General features: G+C 52.2%; 2 long non-coding RNA genes across 4 annotated transcripts; both read left to right on the plus strand.

Moving 5' to 3' along the window:
- Positions 1-6578, plus strand: LOC142907606 (uncharacterized). Of its 3 annotated transcripts, none has more exons than XR_012931118.1 (3): positions 1-2477; positions 3869-5429; positions 6298-6578. It is a non-coding gene; the product is annotated as an uncharacterized LOC142907606 (long non-coding RNA). The 3 variants fall into 3 exon arrangements; XR_012931119.1 differs by having other exon boundaries at positions 1-1385; positions 1868-5429; XR_012931117.1 differs by having other exon boundaries at positions 1-5429.
- A 1721-nt stretch (positions 6579-8299) lies between these two features.
- On the plus strand, positions 8300-10124 carry LOC142907607 (uncharacterized). Its single transcript, XR_012931120.1, has 2 exons — positions 8300-8975; positions 9844-10124. It is a non-coding gene; the product is annotated as an uncharacterized LOC142907607 (long non-coding RNA).
- The last annotated feature ends 12330 nt before the right edge of the window (positions 10125-22454 follow it).

Genomic DNA, 22454 nt, shown 5'->3' on the forward strand with positions numbered 1-22454 from the left:
CCCGGTCGAACTGAGGTTTCAATGCTCAGGATCCTCTTTTTATGCCCAAAAATCCCTTCACTCGGATTCTGCCCACAAGGCGGGGTTTCTTTCGATTTTTGCTGTGTCAGGATTTGTCCGTATATATCTGCGTCCGTGTGTGTGTCCGTACGTATGTCAGTGTGTGTCCTTGTGTGGATCACCCACGGTATATTCCGTTGTCATACTCCTATCATAAAACCCACAAGTAAAACAATCAAATGTTATAAATTGTCTCGAAGGCGCCTCTCTGTCTGAGTGCACAACCTGGAGGGAGGGGCGATATTCCCTCCGACTTTCACCGACGCACAAAGAAATGGTTAAAAAGTTTTAAGTTAACATTTCATTTCATCAGAGTTCCACAGTTATGATTCTGTATTAATCCAAGGTCTGGGTCAGCTTCCCGTTGTGGTGTTTGACTCGTGTTTCCCCGAGCGTATACACACTCCTACCCCGCGCTGCGGGGATACAAAGACGGCCGGGATCTTCCTTTCTCTCCGACCCTGGGTTTAACATCGCCCTTTGCTTACGTTGCAGTTTTGCTGTGCGCTTGCATTTCTTTTCCTCTCTACTCTTACTTTAACCCGGCTTATTATTTGTGTATGGGTGGATTAGAGCATTCATGTTGACTTAGGAAAACCTGATTGTTAGGCTTCGGGTCAAGTCGTATAGAAATGATTAAAATATGTAAATACATTTCATATTAACAGACCGGTGATGGTTACATTGACGTAGCTTGTGGCAGGGTTAAATTGAAGTGGGTTTGAAGATCAATAACTTTAGCCTACCCTGTCGTTAAATTCCGACTTTAAGTTACTTTAATAGTAATGCAGAACCAATTAGCTTTTTTGACTTAACTAGATCTAGGCTAACGCAACCTCCCAGTGACCCTGGCTTTGTGTTTACGTCAGCCCCTTGCAATCCGCTGCGCTCTGCTCTCTATCTGCTCCCTCTGACCCTGGGAGGGCTCTGAACGTAAAAGTCGTGTTAGTGGGTCAAGGTAAATATGACCTCCACATGCCATGCTGAGGCCTGGTTTGGTGTTTTTATTCATTATTAAATTAAAAGAAACAATAGAAATATGTATCTATATGTATTGAAAAAATACTTGTTAATATTATTATGGAAAGGGGGACATATACAACACCCTTCAGCAACGCCCCTCCTAGTGACGTGCAGTGCGAGGCCACTCCCCCGGAAGCTGCCTCCCAACCCTCCTCTTTGGGCGAACCCCACCTCCACCCCCAGCTTCTACTTCCACTTCCGGTCGGGGCAAATGACGGCGATGGCGGGAAAAATCTGAACCCTGTCTGGGCCTCCTCGAGGTCGACTCAGCCTGAAGATGCCGACACGTGGCTTTGTGTGAGGTGAGTCTGTGGGTGTCTGTGTGTGTCTGTGTGTGATGAGTCTGTGGGTCTCTGTGGTGAGTGTGTGGGTCTGTGTGTTGAATCTGTGGGTCTCTGTGTGGTGAGTGTGTGGGTCTCTGTATGGTGAGTCTGAGTCTCTGTGGGTGTCCACACGATGATGATGATGATGATGTTATCAGCCACTTGGTTGAGCTTCTTTCGTTTGTAATAGCCAGCGCTACGTAGCTCCTTACCTGGTAAAATGTATATCGTTCAGTTTAGTATTTGGGTCTCTGTATCTTTGTGGGTCTCTGTGTGTCTCTCTGGGTGTCTGTGGGTCTCTGTGGGTCTCTATGGGTCTCTATGCATATCTATGGATCTGTGTGTCTCTATGGGTCTCTATGTATTTCTATGGGTCTTTGTCTTTACGTTTCTCTGTGTATTTATATGGGTCTCTATGCATCTTTGTGGTTCTCTGTGTGTCTCCCACATCCCCCCACCAGGAACCCACCATCCGCACCACGAACTCACAACACGGATCCACACACTCACTACGCACCCACATCCTCACCACGGACCCACACACTCACCACGAACCCACAACACGGACTCACACACTCACCACGCACCCACATCCTCACCACGGACCCACACACTCTCCACAATCCCACAACACGGACCCACACACTCACCAGGAACCCACAAACCTCACCTCGTCAATAGTTTCGCTCGGATAGCTTCAGCAGAAGTTATTCGAAAGGCGACGATGATGAAGCTGAAGCAGCTGAAGTTTAAGAAGCTGCCGTCTCCTTCATGCCCATCTCGTACTCTGAGGAAGCACGTGGTGATTGCGATGTCACCGGTGCTGTCACAGTGCGAGGGATGTTACCACGCCCCCTTCAGCCACGCCCCTCCGAGTGACGTGAGAGTGCGAGGCCACGCCTCCGGAAGCCGCCTCCCGCCCCGCCTCTTTGGGTGCCACCCACCTCCACCCCCATCTTCTTCTGCTTCCGGTCGGGGCGAATGGCGGCGATGGCGGGAAAATCTGAACCCTGTCTGGGCCTCCTCGAGGTTGGCTCAGCCTGAAGATGTCGACACGGGGCTTTGTGTGAGGTGAGTCTGTGGGTGTCTGTGTGAGTCAGTGGGTCTCTGTGTGAGGTGAGTCTGTGTGTCTCTGTGTGTGTCTGTGTGTGGTGAGTCTGTGGGTCTCTGTGTCTGTCTGTGTGAGGTGAGTCTGTGGGTCTCTGTGTGTGTCTGTGTGAGGTGAGTCTGTGGGTCTCTGTGTGAGGTGAGTCTGTGTGTCTGTGTGAGGTGAGTCTGTGGGTCTCTGTGTGTGTCTATGTGAGGTGAGTCTGTGGGTTTCTGTGTGTGGTGAGTCTGTGTGTGTCTGTGTGAGGTGAGTCTGTGGGTGTCTGTGTTAGGTGAGTCTGTGGGTGTCTGTGTGAGGTGAGTTTGTGGGTCTCTGTGTGTGGTTAGTCTATGGGTCTCTGTGTGTGTCTGTTGTTGGTGAGTCTGTGGGTCTGTGTGTGGCGAGTCTGTGGGTCTCTGTGTGTGTCTGTTGTTGGTGAGTCTGTGGGTCTCTGTGGGTGTCTGTGCATGGTGAGTCTGTGTGTGTCTTTGTGAGGTGATTCTGTGGGTCTGTGTGTGGTGAGTTTGTGGGTCTCTGTGTGTGTCTGTGTGTGGTGAGTTTGTGGGTCTCTGTTTGAGGTGAGTTTGTGGGTGTCTGTGTGAGGTGAGTCTGTGGGTCTCTGTTTATGTCTGTGTGAGGTGAGTTTGTGGGTGTCTATGTGTGGTGAGTCTGTGGGTCTCTGTGTGAGGTGAGTCTATGGGTCTCTGTGTGAGTCTGTGTGTGGTGAGTCTGGGTGTCTGTGTGTATCTGTGCGAGGTGAATTTGTGGGTCTCTGTGTGTGGTTAGTCTGTGGGTCTCTGTGTGTGTCTGTGTGAGGTGAGTCTGTGGGTGTCTGTGTGAGATGAGTCTGTGGGTCTCTGTGTGTTGTGAGTCTGTGTGTGTCTGTGTGAGGTGAGTTTGTGGGTGTCTGTAAGGTGAGTTTATGGGTCTCTGTGTGTGTCTGTTGGTGTTGAGTCTGTGGGTCTCTGTGGGTGTCTGTGCATGGTGAGTCTGTGTGTGTCTTTGTGAGGTGAGTCTGTGGGTCTATGTGTGGTGAGTCTGTGGGTCTCTGTGTGAGGTGAGTCTGTGGGTCTCTGTGTGAGTCTGTGTGTGGTGAGTCTGTGTGTATCTGTGTGAGGTGAGTCTGTGGGTCTCTGTGTGTGGTGATTCTGTTGTGGTGAGTCTGTGGGTCTCTGTGTGTGTCTCTCTGGGTGTCTGTGGGTCTCTGTGGGTCTCTCTGGGTCTCTATGGGTCTCTATGTATATCTATGGATCTGTGTGTCTCTATGGGTCTGTATGTATTTCTATGGGTCTTTGTCTTTACGATTCTCTGTGTATTTATATGGGTCTCTATGCATCTTTGTGGTTCTCTGTGTGTCTCCCACATCCCCCACCAGGAACCCACCATCCGCACCACGAACCCACAACACGGACCCACACACTCACCGGGAACCCACAAAACTCACCTCGTCAATAGTTTCGCTCGGATAGCTTAAAGCAGAAGTTGTACGAAAGGCGACGATGATGAAGCTAAAGCAGCTGAAGTTTAAGAAGCTGCTGTCTCCTTCACGCCCGTCTCGTACGCTGAGGAAGCACGTGGTGATTGCGACATCACCGGTGCTGTCACAGTGCGAGGGACGTTACCACGTACCCTGCAGCCACGCCACTCCGAGTGAAGTGCCAGTGCGAGATCACGCCCCCAGAAGCCGCCTCACGCCCCGCCTCTTTGGGCGCCCCCCACCTCCACCCCCAGCTTCTACTTCCGCTTCCGGTCGGGGCGAATGGCGGTGATGGCATGAAAAATCTGAACCCTGTCTGGGCCTCCTCGAGGTCGGCTCAGCCTGAAGATGCCGACACGGGGCTTTTTGTGAGGTGAGTCTGTGGGTGTCTGTGTGAGTCTGTGGGTCTCTGTGGTGAGTGTGTGGGTCTGTGTGTTGAGTCTGTGGGTCTCTGTGTGGTGAGTGTGTGGGTCTCTGTATGGTGAGTCTGAGTCTCTGTGGGTGTCCATACATTTCCACACGATGATGATGATGATGATGTTATCAGCCACTTGGTTGAGCTTCTATCATTTGTAATAGCCAGCGCTACATAGCTCCTTACCTGGTAAAATGTATATCGTTCAGTTTAGTATTTTGGTTTCTGTATCTTTGTGGGTCTCTGTGTGTGTCTCTCTGGGTGTCTGTGGGTCTCTGTGGGTCTCTGTGGGTCTCTATGGGTCTCTATGGGTCTATATGCATATCTATGGATCTGTGTGTCTCTATGGGTCTCTATGTATTTCTATGGGTCTTTGTCTTTACGATTCTCTCTGTATTTATATGGGTCTCTATGCATCTTTGTGGTTCTCTGTGTGTCTCCCACATCCCCCCACCAGGAACCCACCATCCTCACCACGAACTCACAACACGGACCCACACACTCACCACGCACCCACATCCTCACCATGGACCCACACACTCACCACGAACCCACAACACGGACCTACACACTCACCATGCACCCACATCCTTACCACGGACCGACACACTCTCCACGAACCCACAACATGGACCCACACACTCACCAGGAAGCCACAAAACTCACCTCGTCAATAGTTTCGCTCGGATAGCTTCAGCAGAAGTTGTTCGAAAGGTGACGATGATGAAGCTGAAGCAGCTGAAGTTTAAGAAGCTGCCGTCTCCTTCATGCCCGTCTCGTACTCTGAGGAAGCACGTGGTGATTGCGACGTCACCGGTGCTGTCACAGTGCGAGGGACGTTGCCACGCCCCCTTCAGCCACGCCCCTCCGAATGATGTGAGAGTGCGAGGCCACGCCCCCGGAAGCCGCCTCCCGCCCCTCCTCTTTCGGCGACCCCCACCTCCACCCCCAGCTTCTACTTCCGCTTCCGGTCCGGGCGAATGGCGGCGATGGCGGGAAAATCTGAACCCTGTCTGGGCCTCCTCGAGGTCGGCTCTGTGTGAGGTGAGTCTGTGGGTCTCTGTGTGTCTGTGTGAGGTGAGCCTGTGGGTCTCTGTGTGAGGTCAGTCTGCGTGTGTCTGTGTGAGCTGAGTCTGTGGGTCTCTGTGTGAAGTGAGTCTGTGTATGTCTGTGTGAGGTGAGTCTGTGGGTGTCTGTGTGAGGTGGGTCTGTGGGTGTCTGTGTGAGGTGAGTTTCTGGGTCTCTGTGTGTAGTGAGTCTGTGGGTCTGTGTGTGGCGAGTCTGTGGGTCTCTGTGTGTCTGTGTGTGGTGAGTCTGTGGGTCTCTGTGGGTGTCTGTGTGAGGTGAGTCTGTGGGTCTGTGTGTGGTGAGTCTGTGGGTCTCTGTGTGTGTCTGTGTGTGGTGAGTTTGTGGGTGTCTGTGTGTGATGAGTCTGTGGGTCTCTGCGTGAGGTGAGTCTGTGGGTCTCTGTGTCTGTGTGAGGTGAGTTTGTGGGTATCTGTGTGTGGTGAGTCTGTGGGTCTCTGTGGTGAGTGTGTGGGTCTGTGTGTTGAGTATGTGGGACTCTGTGTGGTGAGTGTGTGGGTCTCTGTATGGTGAGTCTGAGTCTCTGGGTGTCTATACATTTCCACACGATGATGATGATAATGTTATCAGCCAATTGCTTGAGCTGCTATCGTTTGTCATAGCCAGCGCTACATAGCTCCTTACCTGGTAAAATGTATATCGTTGGGTCTCTATGTATCTTTGTGGGTCTCTGTGTTTCTCTCTCTGGGTGTCTGTGGGTCTCTGTGGGTCTCTATGGGTCTCTATGTATTTCTATGGGTCTTTGTCTTTACGATTCTCTGTGTATTTATATGGGTCTCTATGCATCTTTGTGGTTCTCTGTGTGTCTCCCACATCCCCCCACCAGGAACCCACCATCCGCACCACGAACGCACAACACGGACCCACACACTCACCACGTACCCACAAAACTCACCTCGTCAATAGTTTCGCTCGGATAGCTTCAGCAGAAGTTTTTTGAAAGGCGACGATGATGAAGCTGAAGCAGCTGAAGTTTAAGAAGCTGCCGTCTCTTTCAAGCCCGTCTCATACTCTGAGGAAGCACGTGGTGATTGTGACGTCACCGGTGCTGTCACAGTGCGAGGGACGTTACCACGTACCCTTCAGCCACGCCCCTCCGAGTGACGTGCCAGTGCGAGAACACGCCCCCGGAAGCCGCCTCCCGCCCCGCCTCTTTGGGTGCCCCCCACCTCCACCCCCAGCTTCTGCTTCCGCTTCGGGTTGGGGCGAATGGCGGTGATGGCGGGAAAAATCTGAACCCTGTCTGGGCCTCCTCGAGGTCAGCTCAGCCTGAAGATGCCGACACAGGGCTCTGTGTGAGGTGAGTCTGTGGGTCTCTGTGGGTTTCTGTGTGAGGTGAGTCTGTGGGTCTCTGTGTGTGTCTGTGTGAGGTGAGTCTGTGGGTCTCTGTGTGAGGTGAGTCTGTGTGTGTCTGTGTGAGGTGAGTCTGTGGGTCTCTGTGTGTGGTGAGTCTGTGTGTGTCTGTGTGAGGTGAGTCTGTGGGTTTCTGTGTGAGGTGGGTCTGTGGGTGTCTGTGTGAGGTGAGTTTCTGGGTCTCTGTGTGTGGTGAGTCTGTGGGTCTGTGTGTGGCGAGTCTGTGGGTCTCTGTGTGTCTGTGTGTGGTGAGTCTGTGGGTCTCTGTGGGTGTCTGTGTGAGGTGAGTCTGTGGGTCTGTGTGTGGTGAGTCTGTGGGTCTCTGTGTGTGGTGATTCTGTTGTGGTGAGTCTGTGGGTCTCTGTGTGTGTCTCTCTGGGTGTCTGTGGGTCTCTGTGGGTCTCTCTGGGTCTCTATGGGTCTCTATGTATATCTATGGATCTGTGTGTCTCTATGGGTCTGTATGTATTTCTATGGGTCTTTGTCTTTACGATTCTCTGTGTATTTATATGGGTCTCTATGCATCTTTGTGGTTCTCTGTGTGTCTCCCACATCCCCCACCAGGAACCCACCATCCGCACCACGAACCCACAACACGGACCCACACACTCACCGGGAACCCACAAAACTCACCTCGTCAATAGTTTTGCTCGGATAGCTTAAAGCAGAAGTTGTACGAAAGGCGACGATGATGAAGCTAAAGCAGCTGAAGTTTAAGAAGCTGCTGTCTCCTTCACGCCCGTCTCGTACGCCGAGGAAGCACGTGGTGATTGCGACATCACCGGTGCTGTCACAGTGCGAGGGACGTTACCACGTACCCTGCAGCCACGCCACTCCGAGTGAAGTGCCAGTGCGAGATCACGCCCCCAGAAGCCGCCTCACGCCCCGCCTCTTTGGGCGCCCCCCACCTCCACCCCCAGCTTCTACTTCCGCTTCCGGTCGGGGCGAATGGCGGTGATGGCATGAAAAATCTGAACCCTGTCTGGGCCTCCTCGAGGTCGGCTCAGCCTGAAGATGCCGACACGGGGCTTTTTGTGAGGTGAGTCTGTGGGTGTCTGTGTGAGTCTGTGGGTCTCTGTGGTGAGTGTGTGGGTCTGTGTGTTGAGTCTGTGGGTCTCTGTGTGGTGAGTGTGTGGGTCTCTGTATGGTGAGTCTGAGTCTCTGTGGGTGTCCATACATTTCCACACGATGATGATGATGTTATCAGCCACTTGGTTGAGCTTCTATCATTTGTAATAGCCAGCGCTACATAGCTCCTTACCTGGTAAAATGTATATCGTTCAGTTTAGTATTTGGGTTTCTGTATCTTTGTGGGTCTCTGTGTGTGTCTCTCTGGGTGTCTGTGGGTCTCTGTGGGTCTCTGTGGGTCTCTATGGGTCTCTATGGGTCTATATGCATATCTATTGATCTGTGTGTCTCTATGGGTCTCTATGTATTTCTATGGGTCTTTGTCTTTACGATTCTCTCTGTATTTATATGGGTCTCTATGCATCTTTGTGGTTTTCTGTGTGTCTCCCACATCCCCCCACCAGGAACCCACCATCCTCACCACGAACTCACAACACAGACCCACACACTCACCACGCACCCACATCCTCACCATGGACCCACACACTCACCACGAACCCACAACACGGACCTACACACTCACCACGCACCCACATCCTTACCACGGACCGACACACTCTCCACAATCCCACAACAAGGACCCACACACTTACCACGAACCCACAACATGGACCCACACACTCACCAGGAAGCCACAAAACTCACCTCGTCAATAGTTTCGCTCGGATAGCTTCAGCAGAAGTTGTTCGAAAGGTGACGATGATGAAGCTGAAGCAGCTGAAGTTTAAGAAGCTGCCGTCTCCTTCATGCCCGTCTCGTACTCTGAGGTAGCACGTGGTGATTGCGACGTCACCGGTGCTGTTACAGTGCGAGGGACGATGCCACGCCCCCTTCAGCCACGCCCCTCCGAATGACGTGAGAGTGCGAGGCCACGCCCCCGGAAGCCGCCTCCCGCCCCTCCTCTTTCGGCGACCCCCACCTCCACCCCCAGCTTCTACTTCCGCTTCCGGTCCGGGCGAATGGCGGCGATGGCGGGAAAATCTGAACCCTGTCTGGGCCTCCTCGAGGTCGGCTCTGTGTGAGGTGAGTCTGTGGGTCTCTGTGTGTCTGTGTGAGGTGAGCCTGTGGGTCTCTGTGTGAGGTCAGTCTGCGTGTGTCTGTGTGAGCTGAGTCTGTGGGTCTCTGTGTGAAGTGAGTCTGTGTATGTCTGTGTGAGGTGAGTCTGTGGGTGTCTGTGTGAGTGGGTCTGTGGGTGTCTGTGAGGTGAGTTTCTGGGTCTCTGTGTGTGGTGAGTCTGTGGGTCTGTGTGTGGCGAGTCTGTGGGTCTCTGTGTGTCTGTGTGTGGTGAGTCTGTGGGTCTCTGTGGGTGTCTGTGTGAGGTGAGTCTGTGAGTCTGTGTGTGGTGAGTCTGTGGGTCTCTGTGTGTGTCTGTGTGTGGTGAGTTTGTGGGTGTCTGTGTGTGATGAGTCTGTGGGTCTCTGCGTGAGGTGAGTCTGTGGGTCTCTGTGTCTGTGTGAGGTGAGTTTGTGGGTATCTGTGTGTGGTGAGTCTGTGGGTCTCTGTGGTGAGTGTGTGGGTCTGTGTGTTGAGTCTGTGGGACTCTGTGTGGTGAGTGTGTGGGTCTCTGTATGGTGAGTCTGAGTCTCTGGGTGTCTATACATTTCCACACGATGATGATGATGATAATGTTATCAGCCAATTGCTTGAGCTGCTATCGTTTGTCATAGCCAGCGCTACATAGCTCCTTACCTGGTAAAATGTATATCGTTGGGTCTCTATGTATCTTTGTGGGTCTCTGTGTTTCTCTCTCTGGGTGTCTGTGGGTCTCTGTGGGTCTCTATGGGTCTCTATGTATTTCTATGGGTCTTTGTCTTTACGATTCTCTGTGTATTTATATGGGTCTCTATGCATCTTTGTGGTTCTCTGTGTGTCTCCCACATCCCCCCACCAGGAACCCACCATCCGCACCACGAACGCACAACACGGACCCACACACTCACCACGCACCCACAAAACTCACCTCGTCAATAGTTTCGCTCGGATAGCTTCAGCAGAAGTTTTTTGAAAGGCGACGATGATGAAGCTGAAGCAGCTGAAGTTTAAGAAGCTGCCGTCTCTTTCAAGCCCGTCTCATACTCTGAGGAAGCACGTGGTGATTGTGACGTCACCGGTGCTGTCACAGTGCGAGGGACGTTACCACGTACCCTTCAGCCACGCCCCTCCGAGTGACGTGCCAGTGCGAGACCACGCCCCCGGAAGCCGCCTCCCGCCCCGCCTCTTTGGGCGCCCCCCACCTCCACCCCCAGCTTCTGCTTCCGCTTCGGGTTGGGGCGAATGGCGGTGATGGCGGGAAAAATCTGAACCCTGTCTGGGCCTCCTCGAGGTCGGCTCAGCCTGAAGATGCCGACACAGGGCTCGGTGTGAGGTGAGTCTGTGGTTCTCTGTGGGTTTCTGTGTGAGGTGAGTCTGTGGGTCTCTGTGTGTGTCTGTGTGAGGTGAGTCTGTGGGTCTCTGTGTGAGGTGAGTCTGTGTGTGTCTGTGTGAGGTGAGTCTGTGGGTCTCTGTGTGTGGTGAGTCTGTGTGTGTCTGTGTGAGGTGAGTCTGTGGGTTTCTGTGTGGGGTGAGTCTGTGGGTGACTGTGTAAGGTGAGTTTGTGGGTCTCTGTGTGTGGTGAGTCTGTGGGTCTGTGTGTGGCGAGTCTGTGGGTCTCTGTGTGTGTCTGTAGGTGGTGAGTCTGTGGGTCTCTGTGGGTGTCTGTGCGTGGTGAGTCTGTGTGTGTCTTTGTGAGGTGAGTTTGTGGGTGTCTGTGTGAGGTGAGTTTGTGGGTCTCTGTGTGTGGTGAGACTGTGGGTCTCTGTGTCTGTGTGAGGTGAATTTGTGGGTGTCTGTGTGTGGTGAGTCTGTGGGTCTCTGTGTGAGGTGAGTCTGTGGGTCTCTGTGTGTGTCTGTGTGTGGTGAGTCTGTGGGTGTCTGTGTGTGTCTATGTGAGATGAGTCTTTGGGTCTGTGTGTGGCGAGTCTGTGGGTCTCTGTGTGTGTCTGTAGGTGGTGAGTCTGTGGGTCTCTGTGGGTGTCTGTGCGTGGTGAGTCTGTGTGTCTTTGTGAGGTGAGTCTGTGGGTGTCTGTGTGAGGTGAGTTTGTGGGTCTCTGTGTGTGGTGAGTCTGTGGTTCTCTGTGTGAGTCTGTGGGTCTCTGTGAGGTGAGTTTGTGGGTGTCTGTGTGAGGTGAGTCTGTGGGTCTCTGTTTGTGTCTGTGTGAGGTGAATTTGTGGGTGTCTGTGTGTGGTGAGTCTGTGGGTTTCTGTGTAAGGTGAGTCTGTGGGTCTCTGTGTGTGTCTGTGTGTGGTGAGTCTGTGGGTGTCTGTGTGTGTCTGTGTGAGGTGAGTCTGTGGGTCTCTGTGTTGAGTCTGTGTGTCTCTGTGGTGAGTGTGTGGGTCTCTGTATGGTGAGTCTGAGTCTCTGTGGGTGTCTATACATTTCCACACGATGATGATGATGATGTTTTCAGCCACTTGGTTGAGCTGCTATCGTTTGTAATAGCCAGCGCTACATAGCTCCTTACCTGGTAAAATGTATTTCGTTGGGTCTCTATGTATCTTTGTGGGTCTCTGTGTGTGTCTCTCTGGGTGTCTGTGGGTCTCTGTGGGTCTCTGTGGGTCTCTATGTATATGTATGGATCTGTGTGTCTCTATGGGTCTCTATGTATTTCTATGGGTCTGTCTTTACGATTCTCTGTGTATTTATATGGGTCTCTATGCATCTTTGTGGTTCTCTGTATGTCTCCCACATCCCCCCACCAGGAACCCACCATCCGCATCAGCAGGCATCGTCAGGGTCGGGATGGAACCCACAACCTCCTGTATACCAGGCGAGGTAGTTAACATCTCCCAGCCACTGTGATGATGAGAGAGAGACATAGACTCCAAATATACAGCAGCAGGGATCGTCAGGGTCAGGATCGAACCCACGACCTCCTGTATACCAGGCGAGGTAGTTAACATCTCATCAGGGTCGGAATGGATCCCACGACCTCCTGCGTATCAGGCGAGGTAGTTAACATCTCATCAGGGTCGGAATTGAACCCACGACCTATATACCAGGCAAGTCACCTGAGACCCCAGGCAGCAGCAACTCGCCACAACAAACACAACTGCAACGTTCTGTTGAGTCCGCTTATTTATTAACAACAACAATCGATAAACAATGGTCTAGATATATATGTACACATTATTACATTATAACTTATTTTGTATCTCTATCCTAACTCTTCACACGCGCACGTGGCTAGGCTGGCTGTAGTCCATTGTGTGGTGAGTGTGGGTGGTGAGTGAGTGTGGTGGTGGTGCTGCTGCTGCTGCTGCTCGTGGTGGTGGTTGCACCGATTCCACCACCACCACTCCGCTACTCTGCCGTGGGCCGTCCACCACAGAGGAGCTGGCGGCCGAAGAGCGAGCGGAGCGCCTTGCCCACACGCGCCAGGACCCCTCGCTCCCTCTCCTCCTCCTCTTCCTTCTCTTTCTCCTCTTCATTCTCCTTCTCCTCTTCATTCTCCTTCTCCTCTTCATCCTTCTCCTCTTCATCCTTCTCTTCATCCTCCTCTTTATCCTCGTCGTCATCCTCCTCCTGCGTCTCCACCACCTCCGTCCTCTCTCCAAAAGTCTGGGTGAGCGGTGACGATGGTGATGGGAGCTTCTCCTCCGGCTCCGCTCTGTGGAGAGAGGCAGCAACACCACAGCAGCGCATCATCGTCATCATCATCGTCGTCGTCGTCGTCGTCGTCGTCATCATCATCGTCATCATCATCATCGTCGTCATCAACATCGTCTTCATCATCAACATCGTCATCGTCGTCGTCATCATACCCACAGAGACCCATAGACCTACAGAGACCCATACTCATAGCGACCCATACAGACCCATACTCAGAGACCCATACTCATAGAGACCCATAGACCTACAGAGACCCATCCTCATAGAGACCCATACATACCCACAGAGACCCATAGACCTACAGAGACCCATCCTAATAGAGACCCATACATAGCCACAGAGACCCATAGACCTACAGAGACCCATACTCATAGCGACCCATACAGACCCATACTCATAGAGACCCATCCTTATAGAGACCCATACATACCCACAGAAACCCATACTCATAGAGACCCATACAGGCCAATGCTCATACAGACCCATAGACCTACAGAGACCCATACTCATGCAATGAGAGCACCATCTCCTTTATTACGTGGGGTGTGGTGTGATATGCAGTTATGGGTTATCTCGGGGAAAGATTACATCGAGGCCAAAGGTAATGGGGCGGAGCCACCCGGGAAGCCTCTGGAACGCTCCCAAAGGTTCCATGAGGGACGTGGCCAGAGGCGGGGTTTAGTCGCCAGGGAGCGAATATAAGTGGGGGCCGGAGCAAGGTGCGGGGTCGGTGTGTGAAGAATCAAGAGGAGCTTCCTGTCGCTGCCGCTGCTCCGCCATCTTTATCGGCCACGTGGCGGCTCAACCTTCAGCCAATCAGCCGCTCCCTAGCCAGCGCCGTCAGCCAGCGGCGTGCTAGAGAGTGGGGCGAGCGCCACGTGGCGCAGGGCAGCGAAGCCGCTTGGGGGGCCATGCATCCGTGGTGCGAGTGACAAGAGACGAGTAGACAGCCAACTGTACCGAAGTTTTATTAATAAACGTTTCAAGTTCTTATCGTGTTGGAGCCACTCATTACACTCACAGAGACCCATACTCATAGAGACCCATACAGATCTACAGAGACCCATACTAATAGAGACCTATACAGACCCATACTCATAGACCCATATTCAGAGAAGCACAGAGACCCATACTAATAGAGCCCATACAGACCCCAGAGACCCATACTTATAGAGACCCATACAGACCCCTGAGGCCCATAATCACAGGGACGCATAGACCCACAGAAACCCATAGACCCACTTAGACCAGAAGCGACTTGGCCATCTCGAATGATAGCCGAATCAAGTGGGCAGATAACATCATCATCATCGCGTGGACATTCATAGCGGCAGTCAAATACTCGAAGTGCATGACGCCGATTCTCAACGTGGAGGGGAAAATCCTGAGGACCCTGAGAAGAATCCACGCGGTGACCACGGGGACAGAAACGCAGAATGCAAATATACAGCAGCAGCTGGCATCGTCAGGGTCGGGTTCGAGCCCACGACCTCCTGTATACCAGGCGAGGTAGTTAACATCTCATCAGGGCCGGGATCGAACCCAAGACCTCCTGCGTACCAGGCGAGGTAGTTGACGTCTCATCAGGGTCGGGATCGAACCCACGACGTCCTGCGTACCAGGCGAGGTAGTTAACGTCTCATCAGGATCGGGATTGAACCCACGACCTCCTGCGTATCAGGCGAGGTGGTTAATATCTCATCAGGGTCGGGATCGAACCCACGACTTCCTGCGTACCAGGCGAGGTACACAGAGAGAGGCTCACCGTTGCTCAGCAGCTGCAGATCCCTGCACAGGAGTGGTGCCACCGCTGCTGCTGATGGTGATGGTGGCCCAGTTGGTGGTGTCGGCCCAGCTGGTGGCTCGGATGGTGGTGGTTGTGGGGGTGGCCTCGCTGGCGGTGGGGGTGACCTCACTGGTGGTGGTGGCCCGAGTGACGGTGGTGGCCCGAATGGTGGTGGTGGTGGGGTTGGCCTCGCTGGCAGTGGGGGTGGCCTTGCTGCTGGTGGTGGCCTCACTAGCGGTGGAGGTGCCCCCAATGGTGGTGGTGGTGGCCCAGATGGTGGCATTGGTGGGGGTGGCCCTTCTGGTAGTGTTGCGAGTGGTGGTGGTGGTGGTTTGGAGCCAGCTGTGAGCCAGCGCCTGCTCAGGCGTCATCCGGAGATTCGGATCCCATCTATTGGGAGACGCACGGGGAGGGAGGGGAGGGATGGAGGGAGACACACACGTGGTGAGAGGGGCATGGTGAGATGATTTGACAGGGTGGGAGGTGGGGGGAGAGTGGGGAGATGGCGGCGTGGGGGGAGAGATGGCGAGGGTGGGAGGGAGTGGTGGTGGGTGGTGAGTGGGTGGCAGAGCTGCCAACCCGTACGGTTTATTAGATATTCTTGTGCAGGGAAATTGTGTTTTCAGGTCCGTACGGAGTGCAGCCGTTTCAATTCTGGGTAACAATAATAATTCGTTTCTATTTGTTTGTCCCTTGTGATCGGATTTTGCAGGATGAACGTTGAGATTTATGAGGGTCACGGGGTGACCAATAATTTTGTGTCTGTAGTAAGGTAGGGCAGTGATAAGGTGTTGACAGGTATGGGGTGGTGAGTGGGGGTGAGTGAGTGGGGGTGGGTGGTGTGGGGATGAGTGGGGGTGAGCGAGGGGTGAGTGTGGTTCGTACTGCAGGCAACGGCTGACGAAGTCCACCAGCTGAGGGTGGTAGCCCTGCAGCGCGCGGTGCAGAGGGAGGCTTCCCGGTGGCCCCTGCTTGGACAGGTTGTAGGGGAGGCCCTCAGGGTCTGCAGCGACAGAGAGACGCACGCAGAGTCACCAACCACCACGTCGCCCACATACCCACTCATCCACTTACCTACCCACCTACCTATAGACCGACATACCCACCAACTCACACACCTGCCCACTTACCCACCTACCCTCACACCGACCAACTCACCCACCCACCTATGCACTTACCCACCTACCTATCCAGTCGCCCACCTACCTACCTACATATCCACTCACCCACCTACATACCCACTACATACCCACTCTCCCACTCAGTAACCCACCCACTCACCGACCCACCCACCTACCCACCCGCTCACTCACCCACCCACCTATGCTTCCTAACGACTGTTACAAAGATCCCCAACCCCCACCCCACCCCCCACCTCCGGGATAATCAGAGCCCCCCCCCCCCCCCACAATAGAACCCTATAAGAGCCTCACTGCCACCCCCCCATCTAACAAAAGGGAATGGGTCACGTCGCTGGCACCAGCCTGCCCGAGCCTTTGACTCACCAAAGTAAGTTGTCTTGTTAGGTGCTTCGTCCACCATCTTTTTCGGGGGCATGCCCAGGATCTGCGCACGGTTTCGGACAAAGACAAAAGGAGGAGGGGGGGGTTACAGCCGGTGTAGCCTCAGCTTGCCCATTGGGGCAAGTGCCGTCTGTCAGCAGTGAGTAGTGGTGGAGGCAGCGCCTGTCGAGGCCGGCACTGTGTACAAAGACAACAATCCCTCCCTCTCCTTATTAGACTAATCTCATTGCTAGGGCAAGTGCTGTTAGTAGCGAGCAGCACCTATGAAGGCCAGCACTGTGTACAAATACAACAATCTCCCCTTCCCCGTATTAGCCTCATCTCATTGCTGGGGCAAGTGCTGATTCATCGCAAGCAGCACCTATAAAGGCCAGCACTTTGTACAAAGACAACAATCCTCCCCCCGTCCACGTCTAAGCCTTATCTGATTGCTGGGGCAAGTGCTGTTAGTCGCGCGCAGCACCTATGAAGGCCAGCACTGTGTACAAAGACAACAATCCCTCCCTCTCCTTATTAGCCTCATCTCATTGCTAGGGCAAGCACTGTTAGTCGCGACCAGCACTTATGAAGGCCGGCACTGTGTACAAAGACAACAATCCCCCCCTCCCTATATTAGCCTCATCTCATTGCTGGGGCAAGTGCTGTTAGCAGCGAGCAGCACCTTTGAAGGTCGGAACGGCACACAAGGGGGTGGGTGCCCAGCACCACGCCCGGCCACCTTTTTCTCCCCCAGTGGAAATGTTTACTACATACCGCTACACCAAGTACTCGTTTGAGGCTGCGTCGACCTATGAGAGGTTCAGGACCAGGTTAGATATTCCTCGCCGGTTGTTTGTGGCCGCCAGACGAATCAATCTCTATGAGTATTGATATCTGTGGGTCTGCATGGGTCTCTATGAGTATGGGTCTCTGTGCAGACCCACAGAGACCCATATCCATAGAGACCTGCCCACCCACCCACCCACCATACCCACCGTACCCACCCACCATACCCACCGTACCCACCCACCGACCGTACCTCGATGCAGTAGGGCAGGTGTTCTGTGAAGGTCCGTGAATCAACGAGTTCCTTGCCGGTGGCCATCTCGGCCACGGTGCAACCCAGGGCCCACATGTCCACAGCGCAGGTGACATAGTAGCCCAGCAGCAGCTCAGGGGCCATGTAGGGCATCGTCCCGCACACGTTTTGGGCTGCACAGCAACAACAACAACAACGACGATGAATATAAAGTAGCCCCTCCGTCAACAGCGACGTGGGTTGAACAGGTTTCTTTTTTCGGTCGGTTAAATGCCTAGTCGGCTTCTGCGACCGATATTTCACAGCGGAGGCGAGTTTTTGGGTTGGACCGCGTACTCTGGCTGCCCGCCCGATGATGATGTTCAGCTGTAATCGCTCGAATTGTAAACGTCGTAGTGGATTTACATCTCCAGCACACCGGCTAGTGCTGTGCAAGTAGCGATTTGGAGCGTCCTGTTTACGTGACGCTGAACCTCACTAACTGGCTGCGTCGGATGGCGGCGGGTTTGACGACGCAACGTTTACGTTGACGCGAGCTAACCCTGAAAAAAGAAACTCCACGCACGCAAAGCCACTCACTTTTATGCTTCAGGTAGGAGCTGCACCCGAAGTCGGTGACCCTGACTTTGCCGGCCGCGGTGAGCAGAATGTTATCCTGGACAAAGGGGAAAGACAGAGAAGGAATTCCACGCTCTGAGGTTACGGCAAGAGTGTCCAGCCAGCAGTGGGTCGATCACGCAAAGTGACGCATTTACACCCACACAGGCAGCCCCCCCCCCTCCCACTTTTGGCATGGGCTATGTGCCTGAGACTCGTTCAAAGTCGTTTTAATAAACTACTAAACCTATTTGTTTTGTTACTACCAGGGTGTAAGGCCCCACTGAGCTGTTGTGTAGCTATTATATCAGAAACGACCTGGACATCACGTAATAACATCATCAGCATCATCATCATCATTGCATGGACATTTATAGCAGCAGCCAAACACTCTAAACACATGTTTCAACAGCCCATAGAGACCCATACACACCCACAGAGACCCATACTCATAAAGACCCACACAGATATAGAGACCCATTCTCATAGAGACCTACACAGACCAACAAAGACCCATTCTCATCGAGACCCACACAGACCAACAGAGACCCATACACATAGAGACCCATAAAGACCTCCAGAACCCTATACTCATAGAGACCCATAAAGACCGAAATATACCCATACTCATAGAGACCCACACAGACATAGAGAGACCCAAACTAAAACTAAGCTATGTTTTACTTTACTAGGTGCAAGGCCCCACTCTGTGCTGCTGTGCAGCTGTTCTGTCAGAAGCGATCTGGCCATCACAAACGATAGCTCAACCAAGTGGGCTGATATCATCATCATAATCACGCGGAAATATTAAAGCAGCGGTCAAATACTCTAAACGCTTGGTGATGTTGATTCTGAACGTGGAGGGAAAAACCGGAGTAAAATCTACGTGACCACCACGGGTAGAGAGAGACTTAGACTCCAAACATACAGCAGGCGTCAGGGTCGGGATCGAACGCACGATCTCCTGTCTGCCGGCCTGCCTCTACGGTACGAGTGTCCACCTCGTCCCAGATCGTCTTCACCGGAGGTAAAGTGACCCCACCACCACCACTACCACCACCTCCCTCCAGATGGACAGAGCCACCGCTTCGACCCCGCGATCAACAGTGGCCGGGCTGCCTCCGCGCCAGCTAACCGAGCGCCCCAACGAGAGGGCGCGACCACCGCGCCCGCTCCGCTCACCGGCTTGATGTCCCCGTGGATGATGCCCCGCCCCTTGGCGTACAACAGGAAGTTGAGGATGGCCCTGGTGTACTCCCTCAACCGCCTCACGTAGATTCGCCTGATGCTCCCTTTGCTCATGACATCGTAGAGGCTCTTCCTGGCACGACAAGGACGACGACGACGTTAAAACCCCTTTCCCGTTCCGCTAACGTCCGCAGGGCGACCCACAACCCGGACCCCAAACCGACTGTGCCACTTGGTTAGTTTTGGCGGGGGGGGGGGGGGGGAGGTCAGGGAACTCCTCGTCGCTCTGCGGTATTCATTCGCGTCGTCGCCGCGCTGCACTAGCGCCGAGGGAACTAACGCGCGCAAAACATTGCCGCGGGTGAAATATTTAATGATAATAATTTCATTATGATTTCATTCTAATTTCACCGTGATTATGTTCTTATTACAATTTCTATTTTATTATTTCATTACTATCATTTTATTACTATCATATCACAATTTAACAATAATATTTTTTATTATTACTTTATCAATATTTCTTAATTAAAAAAATTATTAAAATTTTTATTAGCAATATATTTGTATTATTATTTCATTATAATTTCCTTATTATTTTGGAATCTTATTGTTCATTATAATTTTTTCATTATTATTAACCTATTAATATCGTGTTATTTTATTATTTAAAAAAATAGCTTATTAATATATATTACTAGAATGTGTACCCGTTCTTCCCACGGAAATTAATAGTTTATTCCATCGCAGATGTGCCGTCACCGCTCACTGCCGTGCAATAGATTATATCCATTATTCCCTCCCCCCCAAAAATACGAAGTAATATTTTATACTTTTTACATTGTGTACAGTATGGAAGCTACCCACATGCCAAATTAAAAGTTTGTAGCATGTTGGGAAGTATGCTAAACATTTCGAACAGACACACATATCCACAAATTTCCCTTTTGCTGTATATATAAAGATTTCACTGGAAAACCCTGAAAAAAGGTTGATGCTTGCAAGAAAGAAAAAATCCTAAACAAATCAATTTCACGAAATCGGATGTTTTTCACTGAAGGAAATTCAACTTTAACCCACTTCTACGTAAGGTCGATTTAGGCAACTCGGGAAGGGAATGACGTGGCGAGCTGAATATAGTCGCGTTCCCTTAGAAATTCCAGACAGCGTAAGCTGTGCAAATTTCACGACGTCAGAACTCAGCGTTCGAGAGTTTTTGCTGCTTCACACAAACAGATGGATTTTCTGCTTCCTATTTAGGAGCGAGCTGAAATTCGTCGCGTTGACTTAGAAAATGTAGGCAGCTATGCAGCGCTTTTGTGCGGGATACACAGCCTACGCGGGGGTTGGGGGGGGATGCGTGACGTCAGCAGGCACACTGCGTGACGCTGCCGCATGCGGGTGACATCACAGATGTGACGTCACCACTCACTTGCCGTGCAATGTATTACATGCATTATTCCGCCATCCCCCCCCCCCCCCCCCCAAAATACAAAAGTCTATTTTTAGACTTTTTGCATTGTGTACAGTCTGGAAGCTACCCACATGCCAAATTTCAAGTTTGTTGCATAAACATTTCAAACAGACACAAATTCACAAATTCCCTTTTTCCACATGTAGATTATGATTATCATAAAAAAATTAGAATGTGTGATTCATGGGGAACGTTTCCGTGAGTCGCGTCTTCCGCAACCCGGGGGACTTCCTGCGTCTGCTTTGTCCCCACGGTGTTCTGCGATTGTCGATAACGCAGCGGTTCGCCGTGCTGAGCTGCTTGACCCACGGGGGCCACGTGGACGCGTGCTGCTCGACTTCCCAGAGCTTTGGAGACTCGGTTGCCAAACAAATTGTGATTGTAAAATTGTCAGATGAATTATTGCATAAATTAATTACCAAAATAGCAATTAAATAAGTTACGTCTTCGATTAAATTAATTCATTTAGCGAGGCGAGACATATTTTGATGAATTGTTAATTATCTTTAAACTCACTAAATAAACTGCAAAACAAGTTTATTATGAAAGTTATTAAATAAAGCTATTGGGGAACAAATTAGAAAATTAATCCCCCACCCAACTTTGCCGCACAGAAGTGTGGTCACCACATCTGTGCCTCTTTATAAGGAACGGAACAGGTGGAATTCTCCACAAAATCTGACTTTCGCCTGATGAAGCTGGTTGTAATTACTAGCGAAACGTCGTACTCAGAGATTGCAAATGTTGTGGCTTGGCTGTCCAACACACCGTTGTGCTGTACCATTATACTACACTATACACTACACTATACACTACACTACTATACACTACACACTAGTGCTGTACTAGTAACGAATTGGCACGTTCTGTTTGCGTGACAACCCTTACTAGTTGGCTGTGTCGGGTCGTGGCGGGTTTAACGACGCAACATTTATATTTTTAAGCAATCTAACCCCAAAATACCTCTATTATGGATTATAATGGTCGCAAAAGCCCTGCGTGTAAAACTCAATTGATAAATGTGATGAATCGATAAATCTAGTTGCTTGATCAAATATTAAATAAATATTAATTCCGAAATAAATCAACTATCGAACGGAGCAATGGAGACGCCCGTGGGTGGGTGGTGGGTGGGAAGGTTCACGTACTTCAAGAGCTCGACGACGAGGCAATTGTGGCCGCGGAATTCGAACGTGTCCAGGACCTGGATGACTCCGTAGCGCTCATCGCTGGCCCTGCCCTGCAGCTCCTTGGCCACCTCCAGCTCCGTCCTCTGGCGGGCCGCTGTCGAGGAGCTGCGCAACGGGAGGGGGAAGGCCACGAAATCAACGGTGACTCTGTGTGGGTGACTCTGTGTGGGTGACTCTGTGTGGGTGACTCTGTGTGGGTGACTCTGTGAGTGACGCTGTGTGGGTGACTCTGTGTGGGTGACTCTGTGTGGGTGATTCTGTGTGGGTGACTCTGTGTGGGTGACTCTGGGTGGATGACTCTGTGTGGGTGACTCTGTGTGGGTGACTCTGTGTGGGTGACTCTGTATGGGTGACTCTGTGTGGGTGTCTCTGTGTGGGTGACTCTGTGTGGGTGTCTCTGTGTGGGTGACTCTGTGTGGGTGACTCTGGGTGACTCTGTGTGGGTGACTCTGTGGGTGACTCTGTGAGGGTGACTCTGTGTGGGTGACTCTGTGTGGGTGACTCTGTGTGGGTGTCTCTGTGGGTGTCTCTGTGGGTGACTCTGTGTGGGTGACTCTGTGGGTGACTCTGTGGGTTACTCTGTGGAGGTCTCTGTGGGGGTCTGTTTGGGGGTCGCTGTGGGTGTCTCTGTGTTTGACTCTGTGGGTGACTCTGTGGGTGTCTCTGTGGTTGACTCTGTGGGTGACTCTTTGGGGGTTTCTGTGGGGGTCTCAGTGGGGTCTCTGTGGGGGTCTCTGTGGGGGTCTATTTGGGGGTCTCTGTAGGGGTCTCTGTGGGGGTCTGTGTGGGGGTCTCTGTGGGTGACTATATGGGGGTCTCTGTGGGTGAATCTGTGGGGGTCTCTGTGGGTGACTCTGTGGGGGTCTCTGTGGGTGATTGTGCGGGTAGTTGGGTTAACTGTGGGGGTCTCTGTGGGTTTCTCTGTAGGTGACCCTGTGGGGGTCTCTGTGGGTGACTCTGTGGGGGTCTCTGTGGGGGTCTCCGTGGGTGACTCTATAGGGCTCTGTGGTTGTCTCTGTGGGTGCCTCTGTGGGTTACTCTGTGGATATCTGTGGCTCTCTATGGGTCTGGGTGTTTT

The sequence above is a fragment of the Petromyzon marinus genome, chromosome 80, assembly GCF_048934315.1.
Source record: "Petromyzon marinus isolate PM22_M1 ecotype Great Lakes invasive population chromosome 80, UKy_Petmar_22M1.pri1.0, whole genome shotgun sequence".
Classification (NCBI taxonomy): domain Eukaryota; kingdom Metazoa; phylum Chordata; class Hyperoartia; order Petromyzontiformes; family Petromyzontidae; genus Petromyzon; species Petromyzon marinus.